At 57.0% G+C, this 10,000-nt stretch overlaps 21 non-coding genes across 21 annotated transcripts; all 21 read right to left on the minus strand.

The window, feature by feature from the left end:
* Positions 1 to 354: 354 nt before the first annotated feature.
* Positions 355 to 545, minus strand: LOC125730084 (U2 spliceosomal RNA). The gene has a single exon (XR_007390457.1). It is a non-coding gene; the product is annotated as a U2 spliceosomal RNA (small nuclear RNA).
* A 200-nt stretch (positions 546 to 745) lies between these two features.
* Positions 746 to 859, minus strand: LOC125730038 (U5 spliceosomal RNA). Its single transcript, XR_007390411.1, has one exon. It is a non-coding gene; the product is annotated as a U5 spliceosomal RNA (small nuclear RNA).
* Positions 860 to 1,293: 434 nt separating this feature from the next.
* LOC125730095 (U2 spliceosomal RNA) lies at positions 1,294 to 1,485 on the minus strand. The gene has a single exon (XR_007390468.1). It is a non-coding gene; the product is annotated as a U2 spliceosomal RNA (small nuclear RNA).
* A 201-nt stretch (positions 1,486 to 1,686) lies between these two features.
* Positions 1,687 to 1,801, minus strand: LOC125730042 (U5 spliceosomal RNA). Its single transcript, XR_007390415.1, has one exon. It is a non-coding gene; the product is annotated as a U5 spliceosomal RNA (small nuclear RNA).
* Positions 1,802 to 2,227: 426 nt separating this feature from the next.
* Positions 2,228 to 2,419, minus strand: LOC125729998 (U2 spliceosomal RNA). Its single transcript, XR_007390371.1, has one exon. It is a non-coding gene; the product is annotated as a U2 spliceosomal RNA (small nuclear RNA).
* Positions 2,420 to 2,617: 198 nt separating this feature from the next.
* Positions 2,618 to 2,731, minus strand: LOC125730098 (U5 spliceosomal RNA). Its single transcript, XR_007390471.1, has one exon. It is a non-coding gene; the product is annotated as a U5 spliceosomal RNA (small nuclear RNA).
* Positions 2,732 to 3,158: 427 nt separating this feature from the next.
* Positions 3,159 to 3,350, minus strand: LOC125730010 (U2 spliceosomal RNA). The gene has a single exon (XR_007390383.1). It is a non-coding gene; the product is annotated as a U2 spliceosomal RNA (small nuclear RNA).
* Positions 3,351 to 3,549: 199 nt separating this feature from the next.
* Positions 3,550 to 3,663, minus strand: LOC125729993 (U5 spliceosomal RNA). Its single transcript, XR_007390365.1, has one exon. It is a non-coding gene; the product is annotated as a U5 spliceosomal RNA (small nuclear RNA).
* A 431-nt stretch (positions 3,664 to 4,094) lies between these two features.
* On the minus strand, positions 4,095 to 4,287 carry LOC125730091 (U2 spliceosomal RNA). The gene has a single exon (XR_007390463.1). It is a non-coding gene; the product is annotated as a U2 spliceosomal RNA (small nuclear RNA).
* Positions 4,288 to 4,486: 199 nt separating this feature from the next.
* LOC125730036 (U5 spliceosomal RNA) lies at positions 4,487 to 4,599 on the minus strand. The gene has a single exon (XR_007390408.1). It is a non-coding gene; the product is annotated as a U5 spliceosomal RNA (small nuclear RNA).
* Positions 4,600 to 5,026: 427 nt separating this feature from the next.
* LOC125730079 (U2 spliceosomal RNA) lies at positions 5,027 to 5,216 on the minus strand. The gene has a single exon (XR_007390451.1). It is a non-coding gene; the product is annotated as a U2 spliceosomal RNA (small nuclear RNA).
* A 199-nt stretch (positions 5,217 to 5,415) lies between these two features.
* LOC125729994 (U5 spliceosomal RNA) lies at positions 5,416 to 5,529 on the minus strand. The gene has a single exon (XR_007390367.1). It is a non-coding gene; the product is annotated as a U5 spliceosomal RNA (small nuclear RNA).
* Positions 5,530 to 5,954: 425 nt separating this feature from the next.
* Positions 5,955 to 6,145, minus strand: LOC125730082 (U2 spliceosomal RNA). The gene has a single exon (XR_007390455.1). It is a non-coding gene; the product is annotated as a U2 spliceosomal RNA (small nuclear RNA).
* A 199-nt stretch (positions 6,146 to 6,344) lies between these two features.
* LOC125729995 (U5 spliceosomal RNA) lies at positions 6,345 to 6,458 on the minus strand. Its single transcript, XR_007390368.1, has one exon. It is a non-coding gene; the product is annotated as a U5 spliceosomal RNA (small nuclear RNA).
* A 431-nt stretch (positions 6,459 to 6,889) lies between these two features.
* LOC125730023 (U2 spliceosomal RNA) lies at positions 6,890 to 7,081 on the minus strand. Its single transcript, XR_007390395.1, has one exon. It is a non-coding gene; the product is annotated as a U2 spliceosomal RNA (small nuclear RNA).
* A 201-nt stretch (positions 7,082 to 7,282) lies between these two features.
* Positions 7,283 to 7,395, minus strand: LOC125730043 (U5 spliceosomal RNA). The gene has a single exon (XR_007390416.1). It is a non-coding gene; the product is annotated as a U5 spliceosomal RNA (small nuclear RNA).
* A 427-nt stretch (positions 7,396 to 7,822) lies between these two features.
* On the minus strand, positions 7,823 to 8,012 carry LOC125730080 (U2 spliceosomal RNA). Its single transcript, XR_007390452.1, has one exon. It is a non-coding gene; the product is annotated as a U2 spliceosomal RNA (small nuclear RNA).
* Positions 8,013 to 8,210: 198 nt separating this feature from the next.
* LOC125730037 (U5 spliceosomal RNA) lies at positions 8,211 to 8,325 on the minus strand. Its single transcript, XR_007390409.1, has one exon. It is a non-coding gene; the product is annotated as a U5 spliceosomal RNA (small nuclear RNA).
* A 427-nt stretch (positions 8,326 to 8,752) lies between these two features.
* Positions 8,753 to 8,943, minus strand: LOC125730069 (U2 spliceosomal RNA). Its single transcript, XR_007390441.1, has one exon. It is a non-coding gene; the product is annotated as a U2 spliceosomal RNA (small nuclear RNA).
* A 198-nt stretch (positions 8,944 to 9,141) lies between these two features.
* LOC125729996 (U5 spliceosomal RNA) lies at positions 9,142 to 9,255 on the minus strand. The gene has a single exon (XR_007390369.1). It is a non-coding gene; the product is annotated as a U5 spliceosomal RNA (small nuclear RNA).
* Positions 9,256 to 9,683: 428 nt separating this feature from the next.
* Positions 9,684 to 9,874, minus strand: LOC125730085 (U2 spliceosomal RNA). The gene has a single exon (XR_007390458.1). It is a non-coding gene; the product is annotated as a U2 spliceosomal RNA (small nuclear RNA).
* Positions 9,875 to 10,000: the final 126 nt, after the last annotated feature.

Here is a 10,000-nt window from a genome sequence, read left to right on the forward strand (position 1 = left end):
GCGTCGCAGCCACCGGCCTCGGGGCCCCGACTCCTCCCTGTCCTCCTGGCATCTGAAAGATCAGCAATCACGTAAACAGACATGAGAGAAAATTCAAAAGGCAAAGATGACGGCCTGCCTTACCTCAGCACAGCTGCCCAACCCTCAGAGAGCATATCATGACCGTGCTTTTTTTTTTTATGATTTAAAAAAAAAAAAAAAAAAAAAAAAAAAGAAAAACGGAGGGAAGCGGGACCGGCGCACGGACAGAGTCGGTCCCTCACGACACCCGGCTGATCGCCTGACAAGCGGCGCAGGCTCTCGGTCTGATAAGCGGAACACCGATCAGCTCTGTCTTTCAACAGCAGGGGGCAGTAGAGGTGCACCGTTCCCAGAAACACTGCAATACCGGGTCGATGCGTGGAGCGGACGGGCAAGCCCCACTTCCGGCTCCCTGTTCCAAAAATCCGTTTAATATGTGGTCCCCTCCATGGGGGACGTATCAGATATTAAACTGATAAGAACAGATACTACACTTGATCTTAGCCAAAAGGCCGAGAAGCGATGCCCGCAGACTGCGCCCCGCCGGGCTCCGGCATGCGGGGACGCCGACGGAGCCGGCGCGGCTGGGTCCTCGCCAGCCTCTCTGGGAGGTGGCGCCCGGCGAGACCACGCACGATCCCAGAGGATCCCAGAAACACGCCACTGGGCAGATAGAGCCGGCCGCTAAGCCGGGCACAGTCTTACTTTGATACAGCGGCGGTGCAGCTCTGCTTGCGCAGAGCCTCCAAAAATACAGTGAACTCATCGCTATCCCCTCTCCACGGAAATCTTTAGTAAAAGGCGAAAGATTTATACGGGATGAAGAGAGACCGAGTCGATGCAGAGCCGTCGCTCAGCAGGTGGCCGCTAGCCGGGCCTCCGTGACGCCCCCGCTCGGGGTTGAATTCTCGGGGGCGTCGCAGCCACCGGCCTCGGGGCCCCGACTCCTCCCTGTCCTCCTGGCATCTGAAAGATCAGCAATCACGTAAACAGACATGAGAGAAAATTCAAAAGGCAAAGATGACGCCTGGCCTTACCTCAGCACAGCTGCCCAACCCTCAGAGAGCATATCATGACCGTGCTTTTTTTTTTTTATGATTTAAAAAAAAAAAAAAAAAAAAAAAAAAAAAAGAAAAACGGAGGGAAGCGGGACCGGCGCACGGGACAGAGTCGGTCCCTCACGACACCGGCTGATCGCCTGACAAGCGGCGCAGGCTCTCGGTCTGATAAGCGGAACACCGATCAGCTCTGTCTTTCAACAGCAGGGGGCAGTAGAGGTGCACCGTTCCCAGAAACACTGCAAATACCGGGTCGATGCGTGGAGCGGACGGGGCAAGCCCACTTCCGGCTCCCTGTTCCAAAAATCCGTTTAATATGTGGTCCCCTCCATGGGGGACGTATCAGATATTAAACTGATAAGAACAGATACTACACTTGATCTTAGCCAAAAGGCCGAGAAGCGATGCCCGCAGACTGCGCCCCCGCCGGGCTCCGGCATGCGGGACGCCGACGGAGCGGCGCGGCTGGGTCCCTCGCCAGCCTCTCTGGGAGGTGGCGCCCGGCGAGACCACGCACGATCCCAGAGGATCCCAGAAAACACGCCACTGGGCAGATAGAGCCGGCCGCTAAGCCGGGCACAGTCTTACTTTGATACAGCGGCGGTGCAGCTCTGCTTGCGCAGAGCCTCCAAAAATACAGTGAACTCATCGCTATCCCTCTCCACGGAAATCTTTAGTTAAAAGGCGAAAGATTTATACGGGATGAAGAGAGACCCGAGTCGATGCAGAGCCGTCGCTCAGCAGGTGGCCGCTAGCCGGGCCTCCGTGACGCCCCCGCTCGGGGGTTGAATTCTCGGGGGCGTCGCAGCCACCGGCCTCGGGGCCCCGACTCCTCCCTGTCCTCCTGGCATCTGAAAGATCAGCAATCACGTAAACAGACATGAGAGAAAATTCAAAAGGCAAAGATGACGGCCTGCCTTACCTCAGCACAGCTGGCCAACCCTCAGAGAGCATATCATGACCGTGCTTTTTTTTTTTATGATTTAAAAAAAAAAAAAAAAAAAAAAAGAAAAACGGAGGGAAGCGGGACCGGCGCACGGACAGAGTCGGTCCCTCACGACACCGGCTGATCGCCTGACAAGCGGCGCAGGCTCTCGCTCTGATAAGCGGAACACCGATCAGCTCTGTCTTTCAACAGCAGGGGGCAGTAGAGGTGCACCGTTCCCAGAAACACTGCAATACCGGGTCGATGCGTGGAGCGGACGGGGCAAGCCCCACTTCCGGCTCCCTGTTCCAAAAATCCGTTTAATATGTGGTCCCCTCCATGGGGGACGTATCAGATATTAAACTGATAAGAACAGATACTACACTTGATCTTAGCCAAAAGGCCGAGAAGCGATGCCCGCAGACTGCGCCCCGCCGGCTCCGGCATGCGGGACGCCGACGGAGCCGGCGCGGCTGGGTCCTCGCCAGCCTCTCTGGGAGGTGGCGCCCGGCGAGACCACGCACGATCCCAGAGGATCCCAGAAACACGCCACTGGGCAGATAGAGCCGGCCGCTAAGCCGGGCACAGTCTTACTTTGATACAGCGGCGGTGCAGCTCTGCTTGCGCAGAGCCTCCAAAAATACAGTGAACTCATCGCTATCCCTCTCCACGGAAATCTTTAGTAAAAGGCGAAAGATTTATACGGGATGAAGAGAGACCCGAGTCGATGCAGAGCCGTCGCTCAGCAGGTGGCCGCTAGCCGGGCCTCCGTGACGCCCCCGCTCGGGGTTGAATTCTCGGGGGCGTCGCAGCCACCGGCCTCGGGGCCCCGACTCCTCCCTGTCCTCCTGGCATCTGAAAGATCAGCAATCACGTAAACAGACATGAGAGAAAATTCAAAAGGCAAAGATGACGGCCTGCCTTACCTCAGCACAGCTGGCCAACCCTCAGAGAGCATATCATGACCGTGCTTTTTTTTTTTATGATTTAAAAAAAAAAAAAGAAAAAAAAAAAGAAAAACGGAGGGAAGCGGGACCGGCGCACGGACAGAGTCGGTCCCTCACGACACCGGCTGATCGCCTGACAAGCGGCGCAGGCTCTCGCTCTGATAAGCGGAACACCGATCAGCTCTGTCTTTCAACAGCAGGGGGCAGTAGAGGTGCACCGTTCCCAGAAACACTGCAATACCGGGTCGATGCGTGGAGCGGACGGGGCAAGCCCCACTTCCGGCTCCCTGTTCCAAAAATCCGTTTAATATGTGGTCCCCTCCATGGGGGACGTATCAGATATTAAACTGATAAGAACAGATACTACACTTGATCTTAGCCAAAAGGCCGAGAAGCGATGCCCGCAGACTGCGCCCCGCCGGGCTCCGGCATGCGGGACGCCGACGGAGCCGGCGCGGCTGGGTCCTCGCCAGCCTCTCTGGGAGGTGGCGCCCGGCGAGACCACGCACGATCCCAGAGGATCCCAGAAACACGCCACTGGGCAGATAGAGCCGGCCGCTAAGCCGGGCACAGTCTTACTTTGATACAGCGGCGGTGCAGCTCTGCTTGCGCAGAGCCTCCAAAAATACAGTGAACTCATCGCTATCCCTCTCCACGGAAATCTTTAGTAAAAGGCGAAAGATTTATACGGGATGAAGAGAGACCCGAGTCGATGCAGAGCCGTCGCTCAGCAGGTGGGCCGCTAGCCGGGCCTCCGTGACGCCCCCGCTCGGGGTTGAATTCTCGGGGGCGTCGCAGCCACCGGCCTCGGGGCCCCGACTCCTCCCTGTCCTCCTGGCATCTGAAAGATCAGCAATCATGTAAACAGACATGAGAGAAAATTCAAAAGGCAAAGATGACGGCCTGCCTTACCTCAGCACAGCTGCCCAACCCTCAGAGAGCATATCATGACCGTGCTTTTTTTTTTTTATGATTTAAAAAAAAAAAAAAAAAAAAAAAAAAAGAAAAACGGAGGGAAGCGGGACCGGCGCACGGACAGAGTCGGTCCCTCACGACACCGGCTGATCGCCTGACAAGCGGCGCAGGCTCTCGGTCTGATAAGCGGAACACCGATCAGCTCTGTCTTTCAACAGCAGGGGGCAGTAGAGGTGCACCGTTCCCAGAAACACTGCAATACCGGGTCGATGCGTGGAGCGGACGGGGCAAGCCCCACTTCCGGCTCCCTGTTCCAAAAATCCGTTTAATATGTGGTCCCCTCCATGGGGGACGTATCAGATATTAAACTGATAAGAAACAGATACTACACTTGATCTTAGCCAAAAGGCCGAGAAGCGATGCCCGCAGACTGCGCCCCGCCGGGCTCCGGCATGCGGGACGCCGACGGAGCCGGCGCGGCTGGGTCCTCGCCAGCCTCTCTGGGAGGTGGCGCCCGGCGAGACCACGCACGATCCCAGAGGATCCCAGAAACACGCCACTGGGCAGATAGAGCCGGCCGCTAAGCCGGGCACAGTCTTACTTTGATACAGCGGCGGTGCAGCTCTGCTTGCGCAGAGCCTCCAAAAATACAGTGAACTCATCGCTATCCCTCTCCACGGAAATCTTTAGTAAAAGGCGAAAGATTTATACGGATGAAGAGAGACCCGAGTCGATGCAGAGCCGTCGCTCAGCAGGTGGCCGCTAGCCGGGCCTCCGTGACGCCCCCCGCTCGGGGTTGAATTCTCGGGGGCGTCGCAGCCACCGGCCTCGGGGCCCCGACTCCTCCCTGTCCTCCTGGCATCTGAAAGATCAGCAATCACGTAAACAGACATGAGAGAAAATTCAAAAGGCAAAGATGACGGCCTGCCTTACCTCAGCACAGCTGCCCAACCCTCAGAGAGCATATCATGACCGTCGCTTTTTTTTTTTTTATGATTTAAAAAAAAAAAAAAAAAAAAAAGAAAACGGAGGGAAGCGGGACCGGCGCACGGACAGAGTCGGTCCCTCACGACACCGGCTGATCGCCTGACAAGCGGCGCAGGCTCTCGGTCTGATAAGCGGAACACCGATCAGCTCTGTCTTTCAACAGCAGGGGGCAGTAGAGGTGCACCGTTCCCAGAAACACTGCAATACCGGGTCGATGCGTGGAGCGGACGGGGCAAGCCCCACTTCCGGCTCCCTGTTCCAAAAATCCGTTTAATATGTGGTCCCCTCCATGGGGACGTATCAGATATTAAACTGATAAGAACAGATACTACACTTGATCTTAGCCAAAGGCCGAGAAGCGATGCCCGCAGACTGCGCCCCGCCGGGCTCCGGCATGCGGGACGCCGACGGAGCCGGCGCGGCTGGGTCCTCGCCAGCCTCTCTGGGAGGTGGCGCCCGGCGAGACCACGCACGATCCCAGAGGATCCCAGAAACACGCCACTGGGCAGATAGAGCCGGCCGCTAAGCCGGGCACAGTCTTACTTTGATACAGCGGCGGTGCAGCTCTGCTTGCGCAGAGCCTCCAAAAATACAGTGAACTCATCGCTATCCCTCTCCACGGAAATCTTTAGTAAAAGGCGAAAGATTTATACGGGATGAAGAGAGACCCGAGTCGATGCAGAGCCGTCGCTCAGCAGGTGGCCGCTAGCCGGGCCTCCGTGACGCCCCCGCTCGGGGTTGAATTCTCGGGGGCGTCGCAGCCACCGGCCTCGGGGCCCCGACTCCTCCCTGTCCTCCTGGCATCTGAAAGATCAGCAATCACGTAAACAGACATGAGAGAAAATTCAAAAGGCAAAGATGACGGCCTGCCTTACCTCAGCACAGCTGCCCAACCCTCAGAGAGCATATCATGACCGTGCTTTTTTTTTTTTATGATTTAAAAAAAAAAAAAAAAAAAAAAAGAAAAACGGAGGAAGCGGGACCGGCGCACGGACAGAGTCGGTCCCTCACGACACCGGCTGATCGCCTGACAAGCGGCGCAGGCTCTCGGTCTGATAAGCGGAACACCGATCAGCTCTGTCTTTCAACAGCAGGGGGCAGTAGAGGTGCACCGTTCCCAGAAACACTGCAATACCGGGTCGATGCGTGGAGCGACGGGGCAAGCCCCACTTCCGGCTCCCTGTTCCAAAAATCCGTTTAATATGTGGTCCCCTCCATGGGGGACGTATCAGATATTAAACTGATAAGAACAGATACTACACTTGATCTTAGCCAAAAGGCCGAGAAGCGATGCCCGCAGACTGCGCCCCGCCGGGCTCCGGCATGCGGGACGCCGACGGAGCCGGCGCGGCTGGGTCCTCGCCAGCCTCTCTGGGAGGTGGCGCCCGGCGAGACCACGCACGATCCCAGAGGATCCCAGAAACACGCCACTGGGCAGATAGAGCCGGGCGCTAAGCCGGGCACAGTCTTACTTTGATACAGCGGCGGTGCAGCTCTGCTTGCGCAGAGCCTCCAAAAATACAGTGAACTCATCGCTATCCCTCTCCACGGAAATCTTTAGTAAAAGGCGAAAGATTTATACGGGATGAAGAGAGACCCGAGTCGATGCAGAGCCGTCGCTCAGCAGGTGGCCGCTAGCCGGGCCTCCGTGACGCCCCCGCTCGGGGTTGAATTCTCGGGGGCGTCGCAGCCACCGGCCTCGGGGCCCCGACTCCTCCCTGTCCTCCTGGCATCTGAAAGATCAGCAATCACGTAAACAGACATGAGAGAAAATTCAAAAGGCAAAGATGACGGCCTGCCTTACCTCAGCACAGCTGCCCAACCCTCAGAGAGCATATCATGACCGTGCTTTTTTTTTTTTTATGATTTAAAAAAAAAAAAAAAAAAAAAAAAAAAAGAAAAACGGAGGGAAGCGGGACCGGCGCACGGACAGAGTCGGTCCCTCACGACACCGGCTGATCGCCTGACAAGCGGCGCAGGCTCTCGCTCTGATAAGCGGAACACCGATCAGCTCTGTCTTTCAACAGCAGGGGCAGTAGAGGTGCACCGTTCCCAGAAACACTGCAATACCGGGTCGATGCGTGGAGCGGACGGGGCAAGCCCCACTTCCGGCTCCCTGTTCCAAAAATCCGTTTAATATGTGGTCCCCTCCATGGGGGACGTATCAGATATTAAACTGATAAGAACAGATACTACACTTGATCTTAGCCAAAAGGCCGAGAAGCGATGCCCGCAGACTGCCGCCCCGCCGGGCCTCCGGCATGCGGGACGCCGACGGAGCCGGCGCGGCTGGGTCCTCGCCAGCCTCTCTGGGAGGTGGCGCCCGGCGAGACCACGCACGATCCCAGAGGATCCCAGAAACACGCCACTGGGCAGATAGAGCCGGCCGCTAAGCCGGGCACAGTCTTACTTTGATACAGCGGCGGTGCAGCTCTGCTTGCGCAGAGCCTCCAAAAATACAGTGAACTCATCGCTATCCCTCTCCACGAAATCTTTAGTAAAAGGCGAAAGATTTATACGGGATGAAGAGAGACCCGAGTCGATGCAGAGCCGTCGCTCAGCAGGTGGCCGCTAGCCGGGCCTCCGTGACCGCCCCCGCTCGGGGTTGAATTCTCGGGGGCGTCGCAGCCACCGGCCTCGGGGCCCCGACTCCTCCCTGTCCTCCTGGCATCTGAAAGATCAGCAATCACGTAAACAGACATGAGAGAAAATTCAAAAGGCAAAGATGACGGCCTGCCTTACCTCAGCACAGCTGGCCAACCCTCAGAGAGCATATCATGACCGTGCTTTTTTTTTTATGATTTAAAAAAAAAAAAAAAAAAAAAAAAGAAAAACGGAGGGAAGCGGGACCGGCGCACGGACAGAGTCGGTCCCCTCACGACACCCGGCTGATCGCCTGACAAGCGGCGCAGGCTCTCGGTCTGATAAGCGGAACACCGATCAGCTCTGTCTTTCAACAGCAGGGGCAGTAGAGGTGCACCGTTCCCAGAAACACTGCAATACCGGGTCGATGCGTGGAGCGGACGGGGCAAGCCCCACTTCCGGCTCCCTGTTCCAAAAATCCGTTTAATATGTGGTCCCCTCCATGGGGACGTATCAGATATTAAACTGATAAGAACAGATACTACACTTGATCTTAGCCAAAGGCCGAGAAGCGATGCCCGCAGACTGCGCCCCGCCGGCTCCGGCATGCGGGACGCCGACGGAGCCGGCGCGGCTGGGTCCTCGCCAGCCTCTCTGGGAGGTGGCGCCCGGCGAGACCACGCACGATCCCAGAGGATCCCAGAAACACGCCACTGGGCAGATAGAGCCGGCCGCTAAGCCGGGCACAGTCTTACTTTGATACAGCGGCGGTGCAGCTCTGCTTGCGCAGAGCCTCCAAAAATACAGTGAACTCATCGCTATCCCCTCTCCACGGAAATCTTTAGTAAAAGGCGAAAGATTTATACGGGATGAAGAGAGACCCGAGTCGATGCAGAGCCGTCGCTCAGCAGGTGGCCGCTAGCCGGGCCTCCGTGACGCCCCCGCTCGGGGTTGAATTCTCGGGGGCGTCGCAGCCACCGGCCTCGGGGCCCCGACTCCTCCCTGTCCTCCTGGCATCTGAAAGATCAGCAATCACGTAAACAGACATGAGAGAAAATTCAAAAGGCAAAGATGACGGCCTGCCTTACCTCAGCACAGCTGGCCAACCCTCAGAGAGCATATCATGACCGTGCTTTTTTTTTTTATGATTTAAAAAAAAAAAAGAAAAAAAAAAAGAAAAACGGAGGGAAGCGGGACCGGCGCACGGACAGAGTCGGTCCCTCACGACACCGGCTGATCGCCTGACAAGCGGCGCAGGCTCTCGCTCTGATAAGCGGAACACCGATCAGCTCTGTCTTTCAACAGCAGGGGGGCAGTAGAGGTGCACCGTTCCCAGAAACACTGCAATACCGGGTCGATGCGTGGAGCGGACGGGGCAAGCCCCACTTCCGGCTCCCTGTTCCAAAAATCCGTTTAATATGTGGTCCCCTCCATGGGGACGTATCAGATATTAAACTGATAAGAACAGATACTACACTTGATCTTAGCCAAAAGGCCGAGAAGCGATGCCCGCAGACTGCGCCCCGCCGGGCTCCGGCATGCGGGACGCCGACGGAGCGGCGCGGCTGGGTCCTCGCCAGCCTCTCTGGGAGGTGGCGCCCGGCGAGACCACGCACGATCCCAGAGGATCCCAGAAACACGCCACTGGGCAGATAGAGCCGGCCGCTAAGCCGGGCACAGTCATACTTTGATACAGCGGCGGTGCAGCTCTGCTTGCGCAGAGCCTCCAAAAATACAGTGAACTCATCGCTATCCCTCTCCACGGAAATCTTTAGTAAAAGGCGAAAGATTTATACGGGATGAAGAGAGACCCGAGTCGATGCAGAGCCGTCGCTCAGCAGGTGGCCGCTAGCCGGGCCTCCGTGACGCCCCCCGCTCGGGGTTGAATTCTCGGGGGCGTCGCAGCCACCGGCCTCGGGGCCCCCGACTCCTCCCTGTCCTCCTGGCATCTGAAAGATCAGCAATCACGTAAACAGACATGAGAGAAAATTCAAAAGGCAAAGATGACGGCCTGCCTTACCTCAGCACAGCTGCCCAACCCTCAGAGAGCATATCATGACCGTGCTTTTTTTTTTTTATGATTTAAAAAAAAAAAAAAAAAAAAAAGAAAAAACGGAGGGAAGCGGGACCGGCGCACGGACAGAGTCGGTCCCTCACGACACCGGCTGATCGCCTGACAAGCGGCGCAGGCTCTCGGTCTGATAAGCGGAACACCGATCAGCTCTGTCTTTCAACAGCAGGGGGCAGTAGAGGTGCACCGTTCCCAGAAACACTGCAATACCGGGTCGATGCGTGGAGCGGACGGGGCAAGCCCCACTTCCGGCTCCCTGTTCCAAAAATCGTTTAATATGTGGTCCCCTCCATGGGGGACGTATCAGATATTAAACTGATAAGAACAGATACTACACTTGATCTTAGCCAAAAGGCCGAGAAGCGATGCCCGCAGACTGCGCCCCGCCGGGCTCCGGCATGCGGGACGCCGACGGAGCCGGCGCGGCTGGGTCCTCGCCAGCCTCTCTGGGAGGTGGCGCCCGGCGAGACCACGCACGATCCAGAGGATCCCA

The sequence above is a fragment of the Brienomyrus brachyistius genome, unplaced genomic scaffold (assembly GCF_023856365.1).
Source record: "Brienomyrus brachyistius isolate T26 unplaced genomic scaffold, BBRACH_0.4 scaffold997, whole genome shotgun sequence".
NCBI classification, from domain to species: domain Eukaryota; kingdom Metazoa; phylum Chordata; class Actinopteri; order Osteoglossiformes; family Mormyridae; genus Brienomyrus; species Brienomyrus brachyistius.